At 34.8% G+C, this 15,566-nt stretch overlaps 1 protein-coding gene and 1 long non-coding RNA gene across 2 annotated transcripts in view; both read right to left on the reverse strand.

The window, feature by feature from the left end:
• Positions 1-15,566, reverse strand: part of LOC129745158 (E3 ubiquitin-protein ligase UBR1-like) — a 104,931-nt gene that overhangs the window by 55,007 nt on the left and 34,358 nt on the right. The gene's annotated exons all lie outside the window — the stretch shown is intronic.
• On the reverse strand, positions 11,955-12,579 carry LOC129745173 (uncharacterized). The gene is made up of 4 exons (XR_008737093.1): positions 12,419-12,579; positions 12,232-12,356; positions 12,068-12,174; positions 11,955-12,008 (listed from the first exon to the last, which is right to left on the reverse strand). It is a non-coding gene; the product is annotated as an uncharacterized LOC129745173 (long non-coding RNA).

Below are 15,566 nucleotides of genomic sequence, written 5' to 3' on the forward strand. Positions count from 1 at the left end.
AACTACAGCAGTTTTCCTGAGGCATGTGTTTTTCGGATTTTTTTCTATCAAGCTCAATAACTAGAAAACTAGTAGCTTTAGCTATATATAATGGGTGGTATGAAAAAAACCTAGTAACTGCTTTTGCTAAACTGAATCGAGCAGTCGAGCAGTCGCTTATAGCAATTGCTTCGGTTGTTATGAATAAAGTTTTTTTGACAGCTGTTTTCTCAGTCAGAAGCTTTTACTTTTAGAACAAGCTAGTTTGGTATGAATAAAGCTCAAATCTGAAGCAATTGCTCGACCAATCTCCTAGCAATAGCTTTATTTTCTAAGCATGCTCGGTAGCAGACTTTTCCAATAAAAAATTCTTTAATTACGTCATGAATTTATCAAATTAGCAATATTTCACTTCAAAACAATCCAAAAAGGCATTTTCAACATGGATAAAGAAAGTCGAAGTGATTAACCCAACTTTTTTCATATTTCTGTCGTTGTATAAAATCATTCGTCTAAGATGAAAATAAACAAATCAATTAGTAAATATTTCAAATAAAAAAAAATCCGGCTATCGTGGAAGAAGTCCCAATTGAATCAAAGTTAGAAATAAATTGTAATAATTTAAAACATTATACAGATATCTTATTTTTATATATTTTTTTATAATTCTAAGATTTACAAAAAAAAATCTAAATTAAAAGCGGGCCTATTGCCTATTATTTTAAACATCGGATTATCCCGATCCAAATACACGTGGGAGAGCTTATGATAAATATTAAAGTTAGGCCATTTTTTGTTTGACAATATTCGAATATGTATGTATTCATTTTTCTTTAAACATCAACATACAAGCACGCATTAACAAAAAAATTCCGGTCGTTCTCACACCCACCACCCGCTTCGTCGACTTCAAGCCTACTCTAGTCGTACTTTTCAATTTTCTGACCGTCTTCTTTCATTTTACTATAGAAAACTTCAGATTCTGCTGGTTGGATAGCTCTATTTTTCGAAGCAAAAGCTATGTTCTAAGACTTTAGTACACATCCGCTAAGCAAATGTTTATTCATACCAAACTAAGCAAATGCTTTGGACTTTTGCTTTGATTGATTTCGAGCTAAGTAAAAGCTACCGAAGCAATTGCTAAACCTTATTCATACCACTAAATGTTCTAAACATATTTTACTGACATTACAAGGTTTCTATTGATATAAGTTTTACATGAAGTTCATAATAATTCAAACGACTTAGATAGATTTTACTTTTGGAGTGTCAAATTGACACTCTAAAGCCCGGTTTACAGTTCTTGTGAACTCGAACTCGAACGTGAACGTGAACTCACCACAGTGAAAAAATATTCCGCAGTGAAATGTCAAATCGGTCAAATCTTCAAAATTAGTAAGAGGTTTGTTCAATGACAGGTAGAAATTGGTTTCGATCGGTAAATGACAGCCCGCATACTAAAAAACCATATCTTAAACAGTTTATACAATACATCAACGGCTTCAGTAAAAGTGATTGAATCTGTAAACGTAGCTGTTCTTCTAAACTTTAGTTCGCCAACGATAAGAACGAAATATGTTCGATTATGTGAAAATGTGATGATATCTGGAATGGTGTTAGAATGATACAACGATTTCCTTCAACTTTTCTTAAATTATATAAAACCGAACTCGAACCGTTACACATACCGTTCACCCCTTCTGTCATTCACGTCAAAATTAACGAAACGCCCGATCAGAGATGCCAGATGGTTTTGTACAAAATCAGAGCACATTTATGAAAAGTTTTAATTTTTTTTACTATCATCATACTAAACGAGGTTCATCTATTTGATTTACAAGATGTGTTTCATCGTGTAGTCATCCAGACTACAGCCCTGGACGAGTAAAACCAACCTACAGTTGTTAAAATGAAATATCAGTGAACGATACATTTATACACTAATACAAGAAAAAGAGATCAGAGTAAAATTCGATTCCAACTGAACCACACGCGTCTTGATTTCTTTCCGCAAATTCCAACCGAAAATATACAGTCCACTTTTTCATTCGCGACCACGCGTAACAAGATGCTTTAAACAATTGTTAACGCTTCAAGTGAGGTTATGAAAGATAATTATGAAAGTTTCTTCACGAATCCATGGACTTAATTGTGATTTCAGTTCATTGTACGTTAAAATAACAACAAACAATTACAAATTTGGTGTGTCGGCTAGCATACATGCTAACAGGCGACACAGAAACGTCAAAGTTTTAAATCTTTGTTCTCACATTGTAATTTCGTATTGGTACAATTTCAAAAAGTCGGTCTAGTCGGCACCACTGCCGACAGCTGGAAGAAGAACACAAAAAATAACAACAGCTCTTTGTTTGTTGAAAAAGTTCAGCTCCTTCCTCTAGCTGCAACAAAATATCTCTCCGGTTAGGGTCTAACCGACGGACAGACGGACGTTAAAACTGGAAAAATGAGACCCAGACCAGTGATGTTCGCAACAGGTAAGTTTTATCAACAGTATGTATAAATCGATGCAAATATATGAAGATGTTTTTTTTTATTTCAGCGACGGGAGCTGGAGGAGCAATGTCCCGTACGACTTTCGGATCCAGCAGTGACCAGCAGCTACGCCAACGTAACGCCCGTGTTTTTTAAATTGGACCTAGTGAAGGAACTCATAAAGATATACATATGGTACAGGCGAATAAAATGAACAGAAATAAAATTTAAAAATGAGTTTGTTTTCCACTTAAAGAAAAAAGTTTGTGTGTGTGTGCGTGCTTCATTCCCCTACGGTTCAGAATACAGTAAGCATAACGTTGGAAGAACGTCATATCGAATCGTTCTGCGACTATTACTGTAAATGTTCAGTTACAATTAAATTTTAAGAATAACTGTAACAAAAACAGTTCGATGCAAAAAATACGTTTTTCATGAGCGTATTTGAACGTTGTCTCTACTGTTTGCTGATCAGTTCTTCGATGTAAGTGTTTTAACAGTTTTTAACAGTAACATAACTTAACGCCATATTCAACAGACCGTCGTTTTGGATTTTACAATTAGTGGAATGTTTTTTACGATGTCAGATACCGTTTTCTAAAAGTTTTTTTTACGCTGTTTCAAATAGTTTTATAACTATTATAGTAACTGTTTGGTAACAGTATTTTGCTATTTGAGAGATCATTCAACCAATGTTTTGATCGAAATTTGTCGAAACAATGCTCAAATTTAAATTCAATTTTCTCAAAAAACATATTGTTCTTCTTCAAAACATATTCAGCTTTGAAAACGATTGATTTAATAAAATAATCCAAAAGTTCTTATCTTTTAATACAGTGAATTTAAATTAAATTTTATGAATTTAAAGTACTCTCAAAAAGTATTTATCGATCAAGGAGTAATAACGAGCTTTAGCGATTCGTTTTTTTTGAAAAACTTATTGAAAGGACGTTATGAATATAACTTCTACAAAATAGCCATTTTTTGTTCTTGATTAAAAATTGACAAAAAAAAATTTCAAAACTTTTTTTTTACGAGCACACACACACAAAGGATCTCAGTGAAACTTCATATTTCTTTGAAGAGATCTCTTTCCTTAACTCTAAGCGTACATCTTTCGAAGTTATGATGGTGCTATCATGATCATGAGCATGATGGAAAAAGTTACAAGCCTTCAAACTTGCAATAGTGTCAAAATGACACTCTAATGCGGATGAGGGTTAAGGGGTACCAAAAAGCGCTTAAAGGTTGTATTTTCGACCCCTAAAATACTTATGGAAAGAACACAGAAAAAAGGGATAACGATTTTTTTTTCGATCAGTTCCAAATGATTGGAAAGGAAAAAAATGTTAAAATTGGTGTTATCAAAACAAAAAAAAAACGAACTCGAATTTCGACACAAGTAACCCAAGCAACTGGTATCCATGTTCCATTATACCAGTTTCATCTCAACATTTTTTAGAACCGGTATAAGGATTGATCCAAAACTGATAATATATGGAATTGGAACCAATTTGATGCCATTCTAATCCGTTTGACAGTTAATGGAACACGAGTGGGGTTGTCATTTTTTTCACTGGATTGAATCTAAATTCTTTGGTTTAAGAACCTCAAAAACGATCATGTGTGTCGATCGGCTGCCGTTTTTTGTACCGAGAATTTTTGAGGTTAATTGTCCCGTCTCATCTGAACACGCTCAGCAAGTGTGCATAAGAAATGACAAAAACGACTCTATAAGGATTTGTCCAAGACTGATGTAAGAGCACCTGTATCCGTGGTCCAAACAGCCGGTTTAGATCCAAATTCCGACCGAGCAACCGCACTGGTGATCCATTATACCAGTTTCAACTCAACTTTTTTTAGAGCTGGTTTTGACGCAGTTCTAAACCGTTTGACAGTTAATGGAACATGAGTGCAGTAGCCAGTTTTTTCATTGGATCGGATCTAATTTCTTTAGTTCAACTCTTGTATAAATTAGACCCAAGAATAGACCATGGGTACAGGTGTTCTAAGAAATGTCAATGATTTGTTATCTAATTATTATTATTATTAGGCTGGAACAAATATCAATTCCTTCTTTTGTCACCCATCCCCCCTTATAAATTTCCAACAAACCCGAAGGGGGAAATAAATAAAGTTTGAAGTAATTTATGTAAATTTTAATAAAAAAATTCTAATATCTGAAAGATTACAAGACAAAAAAAACAAATTTAAGAAGATGGAAGTTATTTCACCTTCTGTTTTCTTGATTTGATTGAATTATTCGATAAAAATTACTTGATTTATAAGTTTAGTGCAACGATATAGTATGCAATTTTGTTGCAAATAAGCTTCCGTGCAATTTATTCCAATTTATTTGCTTTTCGCATTTTTTTGACTGCACAGCAAAAAATTTTTCTGTTAAAATTACGCAAATGTCCTGTAACAAAAAGGAGCAGGACATTTACCGTAATTTTACAGGTCGAAAAACAAATTACGTGACATTTAATTTCACGTGTACAACTTTTTTACAGGAAATTTGCTGTAATAATAAATGAATCTTCGTTAACTTTTAAGAAAAACAATTTAAAATTACAGGTTTTGTTAATTACAGGTTGATTTATTTCAAAGGTTGCAGTTTACGTGACACGTAATAGTCAAAAAAAATTTCTGTGTAGAATTTTAGATCGAACACGATGTTCTATTTTCGTGCATCGTTTCCGATCTTAAATTACACGAATCTTTTTTTGCTGTGTACTCTAAAATATAAATTTCTACTCTTAACTATCACTTAGTTTTATTTTAAGCTTCAGCTCCTCCAGCTATTTAAACGCAATAAAAAAAATCAAGGCGTTGGCATATGATACTAGCATTGTTTGATACCATAGTGCTTGGTTGAATTGGAGGTAGGATGAACTCGAAGCTCATATGGGGCCCACCAAACGTCCTAGTCCGACGAGCACTATCTTAAAGTTTCATACAACTGCCCGCATAAATCAGTATCATAAATTGACCGTTCCTGTAATCTTTTTCCCGAGACACCATAAAGATTCCCCTTATAGTAATGGATTATAAATGGAAGATTAAGTAAATAGTATTGGAATCGTTTGGACACACTTAACGATACAGTGAACGGGTCGTTAAGTAGAGTTACGATAAAATGAAGATTAATTTTTTCGAACCAGTTCGATCATACGTGTTATCTTTTTATAATGATCCACCCATAAAATGATGAAGATGCAGCAAATCCTCACTCAACAATTAAAAGATTCAAGGGTTTTTGTTAATTTTACATAATTTTAATTCGATTTTCGTATACAATGAAAACAATTCACATAGTTTTAAAGCATTTATTTCATTCGTAGTAATTGAGAAACATACTTATCGTATCCTGCTGCTCAGAATAACATTTTCTGGATGTTGTGTGTAGCACCGTATGTATGCGGGTGTTGCTTTTGGTTTTGACCATCTCGAGGGCCGCTCGGTCGTTGGTAACATCATGCGGATTCGCAGATTCGCAGTGCTGCTACGGTGGTGTTGCTTACCGCTACTTTCGGTATTAGGGTTCTTCCTCCAAACCTAGAACAATCCGGTTGAGAAAAACCATTGAAATATTTCGCGAAACAAAATAATTTTATGTGATTTAACTTACCTTTACGCTTGCGCTGTTGTGATCCTCGGCTTTAAATTGGATCCGTAAAGATTATAAAATTTACACGACCAAAACTGCCCGAAGATTTTGTCTTATTCAAATAAATCATGCAGACCGCGTGTTTCTGACAGAAGATAAATTGAAGCGTGTTGCAAAAATAAGCAGTTCATTTTGAAGACCGTTAATTGTATCTTTCAGAAATATTTTTTTATCATATCGGCGCGTTGCAAAAATAATCAATTTGTGTTTCAGAATATTAATCGTATCTTCCAGAAATAATATTTTATCCGTTCTAGCGAAGGCACTTCGAGCCAAGACGCATCAGTGAACGTTACTATAAATGTAATCAGAAACGAATAATATGGAAGATTTAGAGTATCGTATTGACTTATGCGGGTGGTGCTTCAGAGCTCTCGGGCTCTGTTGCCGCTATTATACTCATGTCACACGTTCTGTTTTTTCTTCCGGGTCAGCCAGACGCTTCACAACAAAAAGTTTTTATAATTTTATTTTTGGTTTTGGTTTTTGGTAAATATATTTAGAACTTCCATAGCGAATACAAAATTGATAATACTTGTGAAAATTAAATCAAAGATGCCTCATACAAATTTTGAAGAATAACAAGAGGGTTGAAGCAAGTTGTGTTTTATTTTAGATGCTAACTTAGGGGCGAACGACACTAGTGTTAAAATTGCGTAAATAAATCAATCTATAATAAGGCCGGAGCAAATTTCAAATCCTTCTTTTGTCACTCAGAGTTGGAACATCGCGAGGGGGGGACATACACTAACGTCAATATCACAAAAATATTGAAAAGTTAATATAAGCGACCCCTTTTGCCGGCCCCTGATCCAAAATTTAATACCTGGATTCGATTTCCCATCTCTCAAAACCCCCATGAGCACATTTTCATCATGATCCGGCGAAAAATAACGTGAAACGCGAAAACAATATTTGTCTTGTATGGACGACCCCCTTAAGAAGGAGTCAACCGAAATTCTGAAAACATTTTTCATCATTCCTGCACGGAAAAAAATTGAGTGGTCATCCCAAAGACGCTGTCATGATAATTTTACCATTTCAGCGCTATAGTATTTTCAACCACGAAAAGTTTAACATCGATTTTGTGAAAGTGCGCATGAAACAATATTGAAATTACTATGTACGTGGTAATTTTCGATAACTCTCAATGCTTGTTGTCGAAAATACTATGGTCATGATAATTTCATCATAATTTCTATCACAACTACCATCCGCATAGTAATTTTGACATTGTGGCACCAATTCATATCAACAAAATACTACGCACATCGTACTTTTGAGAACAAAACATATTTGACTCAAAAACATAAGTGCGTATGATAATTTTACTATGGTAAACATGCTTGTTGTTTACACTAATTCAGGATCATTACTCATCAAACCCGTTTGTAAAAAAAACTAATTTTAAGCTGCTTTATAGTTACATAACTTTGAAAAACATTCCAGAGCATCGGGAGAACACACTAACATTGACCGACGTGTGTCGGAAGTGTGAATTTTCATGTTTCAAATAATGTCATAATGCATGCATGCAAATAAACAAACAAATATACATAGTAATTTTACTACTTAAATCAAGCTCCTCGCTCCTCCTAATCTTTATCATAACACATACTAGTTTCATCATGAAACATATTAATTTTACTAGGGACGAAGTAAAACAATGCATCATTTCATTGACAATTTTACTAAAACGCAGTCGAATTTACTATGCGCAGCCAAATTGAGCACATGGTAAAATAGCTATGCGTAAGAGCACCTGCAACGGTTTAGGCGTAAATATTGGTTTTAAGTATACCAGTTTTAGCAAAACTTGAAATTTTAGAATCGGCTAAAACACCCACTCCCCACCGGTGTAGGAGCAAATTTAAAACGGAAACACTTTCATTGCAGACACTCAATAATTGAGAAGGAAAAACCCATTTTATTAGAAAAATTGCATAAGTTTGAGTTTCACGGTTAACTGTACGAATATTCTTTTTGACAGGGCAATGATTTCAACTATTCTACCAGGATTTCATTAATTCAAAAGCAAAAATGACTACACAACGAGGAAAAAAGGTCAATTGAAACAATTCTTCAATTTATTCAATCAAATTTCTTTGAATCAATGGAATAAAATTTTGTTAAAATGAAATGAAAAAGCAATTTTTTTTTTCAAGTTATTGCTGGCATTGATAAGGAAACGAGAAATGTTTATCCCTAAGTCAAAGGAAATTTTCCTTTGATTTGTCGACATTTTTGTTTGACAAAAACTTGTTTCACTATTTGCAAATTTATGTATGGATACAGAAAAATATGCTGATATTGAAGAAAACTCCGAGCAATCCATACGAAACTAAACTGCCCCTACTTTCATAACAGTCCCATATGCAAAAACAAGCAAGCGAGGAAATCAGCTTTTTCTGTTTTGGAATATATTTTGAAATTGTGACCACAACTTTCAGCATAAACGAAAAACATTAGATGGAATGTGTTCTAGGTTGTCATAATAAATCGTAACACCTGAAATTTTCAAAATTGGGTCATTGGTAAGGTCGGAAGCATTATTATTTTCGTTATGGGACTGTTATGCGAGCATATTTCAAACCTTTTTTAAATCTACTCTCATAACAGTCCCATACAGAATATGTTTTTTTCACCAAGCTTCTTCCTAAGACTTAAATTTGATCATTTTTGAACCTTTCAATATAATTTTCATTAAAAGAAACATACTTTTAAAAAAATATCGTGAATTCCGCATTGTAAGTTGAATCTTTTTACGATTTTTGATTACATCTGATAGTTTTTCGCTTAGGAAGACATTCCTTCCTTCTAACTGACCTGGCTTCGAAAACTAGGGTGTATAACTCGACATCGAGTGAGTGAAATCTTTTTTAAATGATTCAAAGCAATAAATCAATAGTCTTTCGCCGAAAGAAGCATTGAAAAGTAACCAAATTCGTGGTATTTCACATATGGGACTGTTATGCGGGTATATTCCGTATGGGACAGTCACAAGTTGATTTTTTTTTTCGAAATTTCTAGAACAAAATCTCTTTTTTTATTGTTTTATATTGAAGCCCTATGTTCAAAATGACGAACTGTCAGGTTAGATGAAAATTGACGAAAATTCATATGGGACTGTTATGCGAGTAGGGGCAGTAAAAATCTCTCAATATCTCAAATAATACAAAAATTATAGAACAAACAATAAACATTTATTTTACCTCATCGAAAAAGTATTAAAATTTTCTTTTCGTTTATTTTTTTTCAAATTTTAGAACGCTGGCTGGATTAACTAATTCGTCGAGCCCTAATGAAAAGCTTCTTATTTATTTATAAAATCGAGAATAATGTGACATCTATTATTTAAACTTGATATGGTTTTTATTAACATCTATTCTCAATTTATGTTACGTATAGGCTGGTTGAAGCGAAAAAAAACATTCAAATAATATCTCAAAAAGAAACTATTATCACACCCAATGTTGCCCAAACATGTGTGAAAGAAATCATTGTTGGCTAAAATTTTCTCACCGTGAACTGAATCGGTCTGTCGTATATTTTGAAATCCTGTTCCAAATTTGCATGAATTTGGAACAAAGGCGTATAACTGTTGGGAATTCTGAAATCGATAACTGTGCTAAAACAGCAATTTACGCCACCGGTGCCAGCCGAAATGTTTTAGCGTGGTCGAAAACAGTGTTTTGCATCTACCGTTGGGACAGCCCTAAGGTATTATAAATAACAAAACATATTTGACTCAAAAATATGGTCGCCTGTTGTTCGTTTAAACCACGGATTTAGTAATTTTACTATGCTTTTTTTTTGTGTGTGGTCCTAATGAGCACCAAATGAGCAAACAAACAAACAAACCCACAAAAATGGCTTTTTTTTGCTTTTTTTATTTTAAAATAGGAAATTAGGAAAGAATATTAAGATTGCTGTGATTGGTTTTCGTCTCAACTTAAACAGTTTTCGTCTACCTTGACGATATCGTCATTGTTAGCGAGACGTTCGGCGAGCCTTGCCAGCGGAAATCTTGGCATCAATCTGGAGAAGTCGGCAATTAACCGGTAGGGAACCGGGACGGCACCAACGTCCATCGAGAAAGATTGCTATAGCTAAGCAAAGATCGGAATAATATCGCTCGTTCTTTTGCTTTCGTGTTCGATTTCATAAACAACCAATCATAAAAAGTGCACGAATATTAGAATCCTGGTTTACACTATTTTCACTCGATTCTTACCTTTTCCTGAAAGTGGCTTCGATACACTTGTCAGTAACGGTATTCCAGATCCAGAAATAATGAAGTAATCAGTATTTTTTCTTTCTTAAACAAGAAATAGTGAATTTGTAGAAGTTGTTAGCTCGCCAATTTGTTTTGATTTTCGTGAAGTAAACATTGTGAGCATCGGCGTCGCTGCCAGCGTCGACGTCGTGTATGTGATTGTGAGTCCGCACGGTAAATTTAGATTATTCAGAGACTGAATAATTTCGGTTCAGCGGTCGCACCATGTATGAAGATGAAAACAACTGAGTTGGAATCCATCAAAATTCTGAGTTGTTTTCATCTGTTGACTTTAAAAGCCTGGAACTAAAGCCTAGTCCACACTAGGCAACTTGGACTGCGATTTCGGTTGCTGAGACTTGTTTTTGTTTACATTTGCATCTCGTCTCGTCTCAAGTCTCCCGACAAGTATGGGAGACCTTCAGCAACTAAGATGTAAACATAAACAAGTCTCAGCAACCGAAATCGCAGTCCAAGTTGCCTAGTGTGGACTAGGCTTAAGCGAAGACGCATACGTTTTCGAACAAAACAGATGAAAACAACTCAGAAAGTTCCAAAAACCAGTGTTGATTGTTGGGATGCGATGGTCGGAGACAGTTGACGAATTAATACAACTTTTAATTACATTTACTATTGGGCTAGAAATTAAGTGGTGTCACAAGGATAAATACAAAATTTAACAAGTTTATTTTTCCTTCCAGCAATCTCCACGGAAGCCATCATTCACAACTGTAAGTATAATTTTCTTATGATTTTGAAGTGTTAATCATTTTCACCTAATGGTGTTTTCTTTTTTTCTTGTCTTTTCAGATAAGCTCAAAAAAGACAGAGTGTTCTGGCGGGTGAGCGTGCCAAGTGGGACAGCACGTAGTTCCACCAGCTGGATGCAGTCAAACGGCCCGGTGGCACTAATTTTTTTTGTGGTAAAAATAAAAACAACCGGATAAAAATGCAGGCATCCATCTTCTAAATACACCTTACAATCGTCTTTTTCTTTTGAAACGGGTTGAGCACCACTGACTCTCAGTGTGTGCTGCACGACTAACTATTACCCAAAGCACAAACACTCAAAACCCAAATCGGTAGCAATTACAATTATTTACTAATACGACATTTTAAAAACCTACGCTAGCTTAACATTATTACTCACGGGCCCGTTTCCTACCATAGTTCACAAACTTTACATCCCAAACGCACAACAGTCATATCACAGCTATCGGACGGCACAGGTTTATCACAGCTGATGATCACGGGAATATCTGGCAACACTGGCAGGTTGCTCGGCTCCACGGGCACGCACCACTGCCCGGAGCACCTCCGTAGACTGCTTCCGGCTGGATCCAAATCGTTGGAGTTTCACGGCGTCGGGAATTCCGTTCTCAAAAACGAGACTCGAAAAAGCCAGAAGTGGCACAAAAACGAGTCCCGAAAAAAGAGAATTTAGTCCTCCAAAAACGACCCTATTCAAATTCATTGCGACTTTAGGATTGGCTCATGCAGTACAATAATAAGGCACTCACCCAATGGGGCCGTTGGCTTCCGTTAAATTTATGGCTACCGTCCGTTACGTGGTTTGCTGGGCACCCGACACTACAATAACGAGCAGCTACTTTACTGGATATGGGAGGGGATTTTAAGGTTAGACTCACCCTTGTCTCGAGGCTGAGCAGGTTTCTTTCTCCTTCTTTTCCTTTTTGCCTGAGCTTTGGTTGTATGTTCTTCCGAATTATCTGGCAATGGTAGACTCGGATTCCGTCTGTAAACAATACAACACTTCGTTATGCCTTTACTCGCAGGGCAATTTTCATCTCACCTTAGCAGCAGCAATTCCCAGTCCTCCACAGCTTTCTACTCGAATCGGTGACGACGGATTACTGCTACCTTGCTCGGTTTCCGTTTCTGCTGACCCAACTCGGGGAGCAATTATTTGTCCGCTACCTGCGAGTCGAAGAAACGTTTGAATTTATCCAATCCAACAAAGCTGATCCACTTTATCTCACCTTACTGACGAACGATACGGCTATTTCCTCCTTCAATTCTGGCAGCGACTCTGGGATGCGAGCAAATGGCGGAATTTTAGCAATAAACGCTTTCACTGCGATGACGAATCGAAATCCAAATTTTCTTCTTCGGTTGCTGTTGTTTTGATTTGTTGATTGTTGTTTCCGTTGTTTTCCCATGTGTGCGTCTGACATATACACTCTAAGTTCTAAACACTCAATCTTTGGTAGGTTTTTGACTCACTCACTACACGCTCAAAACTTAATAGCTAGACAAACTTAATTATAATGCTACACTTTTTTAAATCAAAAATTCCATTCAAAACCGCTTTGAAATGTCATAAATTTTTGATTTTTTTTCATTCAGTCGATCCATGATCAAGCCCAAACCACCTTGAACCAAAACAACTCAGAATTCGCGAAAACTCCTACAATTCATTTTTGAGTTTTGCCGCTCTAATCAAAATGTGAGTTTTCCTAGTTTTGGCGCATTTTGAATTGTTTTCCTTCAAATCTGAGTCAAAGAGAATTATAGTGCGTGTCATTCCGCAGTCTTCGGTTGACGGTTCAAATCTCTACACTCATCCGAAAAAGAAACGTTGAATTCCCCTTGATTTTCACGTAGGCGCTCATTACGTGAATTTTGGCTTGACTTATGTGAATCACCTAGAACATGGGTGGCCAACATTTTCAACAGGCGGGCCAAATTTCAGAAATGAGACTGACGCGAGGGCCAAATAAATTGATCTGGAACATTCGAAATAAAACAAATAATAACAGTTTTTTTAAACACTATAAAAATAAAAAAACTTTTGCTTTATACACATCAAGTTTTGATAAAGCTTGCCAGATTACCCGATTTCAATCGGGTTTTCCCGTATATTTAATAAAAAATTTGGGCAAAGTCCGGTTCGGGCGGTTGCCTGAATTTCTGTGAAAAATGCCCGGATTTTCTCTCTTTTTTCCGAATCGAACAAAAAAAAACAAATTGAATTGTGTTTTTTTTTATTTATGCCTCCAAAACGAGATTTTTTGAGCAAGTTTTATTAAACAAACTATGAAAGGTATTTTTTTTTTGAGTAGTTCCTGTATATTGACCAAATTTGCCCGGATTTTTGGTGGCAATTTTGAAATCAGATGCCCGGACTATGCCAGGTTTTGAGATAAAATAGTCCGGATCTGTCCGGCCTGAATACGCGCTGAAAAAAATCTGGCAACCTTAGTATAGATATCTTAATAAGTCATTTTTGTTACTTGCATATTTTTAGGAATTTTGCTCCATTTGAAAAATAGTGGAAATATTACGCAATATGAAATAAATTATCCCTCCAAACTTATGTTCAGGTAAATTTTTTTAAGGCAATAAAAACCTTCTTGGTTTATTCATCCCAAAAATGTCAAATGGGGTGACATTAAATCAATTTTATGGTTTCAAATATTTAAAAAAAAATCAAGATTTCAAGTTCACCGTTCTTCTTAGAAAAATTTGATAGGAAAATTTAAAAAAAAAACGCGAAATGGAATTGTTGAAATAAAGCAACGTTCCCATGCTTTTGACATTTAAAAAAATTCTTTTTCAACTAACTCTAGTTATATCATAAATAATATTGAGTTTTCAAAGTACGGACCTCAACTCAATCCAACTCTTTTAAAATTTTCCAGTATCTCGCTTTGACAAGTGTATTGGGAAAGCTTTCTTAAAACAGGACGAATACGAATTTGATTCTTTGATAATCATAGAACTTTTTGTAGGTAAAACATTTGGTAAAAAATCGTTCTTCTGGGAGATTTGTTAGTACCAAAACGGATATAGTTGAATTCTACTACCCAACTGTAAGTTCTGATTAGTTTTTCATTATTGATGTATTTGTACATCAATACACCCAAAATAATTTAGAAATTATTTCTACGGTATTTTTCACGTAAACTAAGATTTTGATGCATCGTATCGATTCTACGTGAATTTTGTAGTAACCCCAGTGTAGCAAGGACGTCCCGGTAGCAACTACTTTACTTCCACATAACTGACCCATGAATTTCACGTAAAGTCTAAGTGGATGATTTCAAATCTGTTTAGTGCATTTTTCTCCAGCGTGTGGTGGCAAATTCAAATTAGAATATGGAATTGTGATCCGTCAGCTTACTTTGTTCCATGTTGTGAAATTTTTCGAAGCCGTTATGTCATCCGTCAGCCGTTGTCATCATGATTGGATATTCATCTGTTTGGGATTTGTCGTTTTGGTAAGTGATAAAAATTCTTAATTGTAATCAGCTAATTTTTGTTTTTTCATTTTCTGATAGAAATGGCTCTGAATACAAGTGCTATTCCGTTGGAACTGTTGATAACCTCTCGTCCTTTAGTAGGACTGTCGGAATAAGATGTTCAACGGAACACCATTCACGGAACAACAGACAAGGTAAAATATTTTTCATTCAAATAATACTTTTATTTTTTATTAATGTATACTTTACATTTTTTATAGGATTTCAAAAAGAAAGCTGCGTTGCAGGATGTCCAAAGATAAGTGTTTTTATACTTAAAAAGTGTAGTGTTAAGATGTGCAAAGATAGTGAAAATAAAGTTTATTCACAACAAATTTAGTTTTTTTAAAATCATTATTGTAAATAACAAAAACAAGAAGAAAAAAACACCCTTAAATTCATTCGGATATTAAAAACATTCCTCGTGGCTTTCATAAACAAACCGCGTTGAACTGACAAAAAAATCACGTAGAATGTAGGTGCGGCCCATGAAGCACCAATTCTTATAGGGACGCGTTCGCATATCGATTTCGTAGCATCTACGTGAAAATCAATTGGATAAAAATTATGTAGTTTTTCACGTAGCCCCGACGTGTGGATTATTTTGGGTGTACAAAGCAAGATGCCAATTAAAATATAATTGGAGTTGGTTAAATTTTCATAAAACTTAGCGAATAATAACAAATTGAAAAAATTTTCACAGCAAGCTTACGATATTTTACAATATTTGCAAAAGTTACTTTAGTAATAATATTGATATGATTCGGTGAATTTTTTACGATTTTTAAATGATTTTGGTACAATCTTACTACCTTTCTGAGGCTATCCAAAATCCTCAATATAAAAACTAGAGTCCGCTTGAATGCTCTTTATACCAATGATATGT

This window comes from Uranotaenia lowii, chromosome 1, assembly GCF_029784155.1.
Source record: "Uranotaenia lowii strain MFRU-FL chromosome 1, ASM2978415v1, whole genome shotgun sequence".
Taxonomy (NCBI): Eukaryota; Metazoa; Arthropoda; class Insecta; order Diptera; family Culicidae; genus Uranotaenia; species Uranotaenia lowii.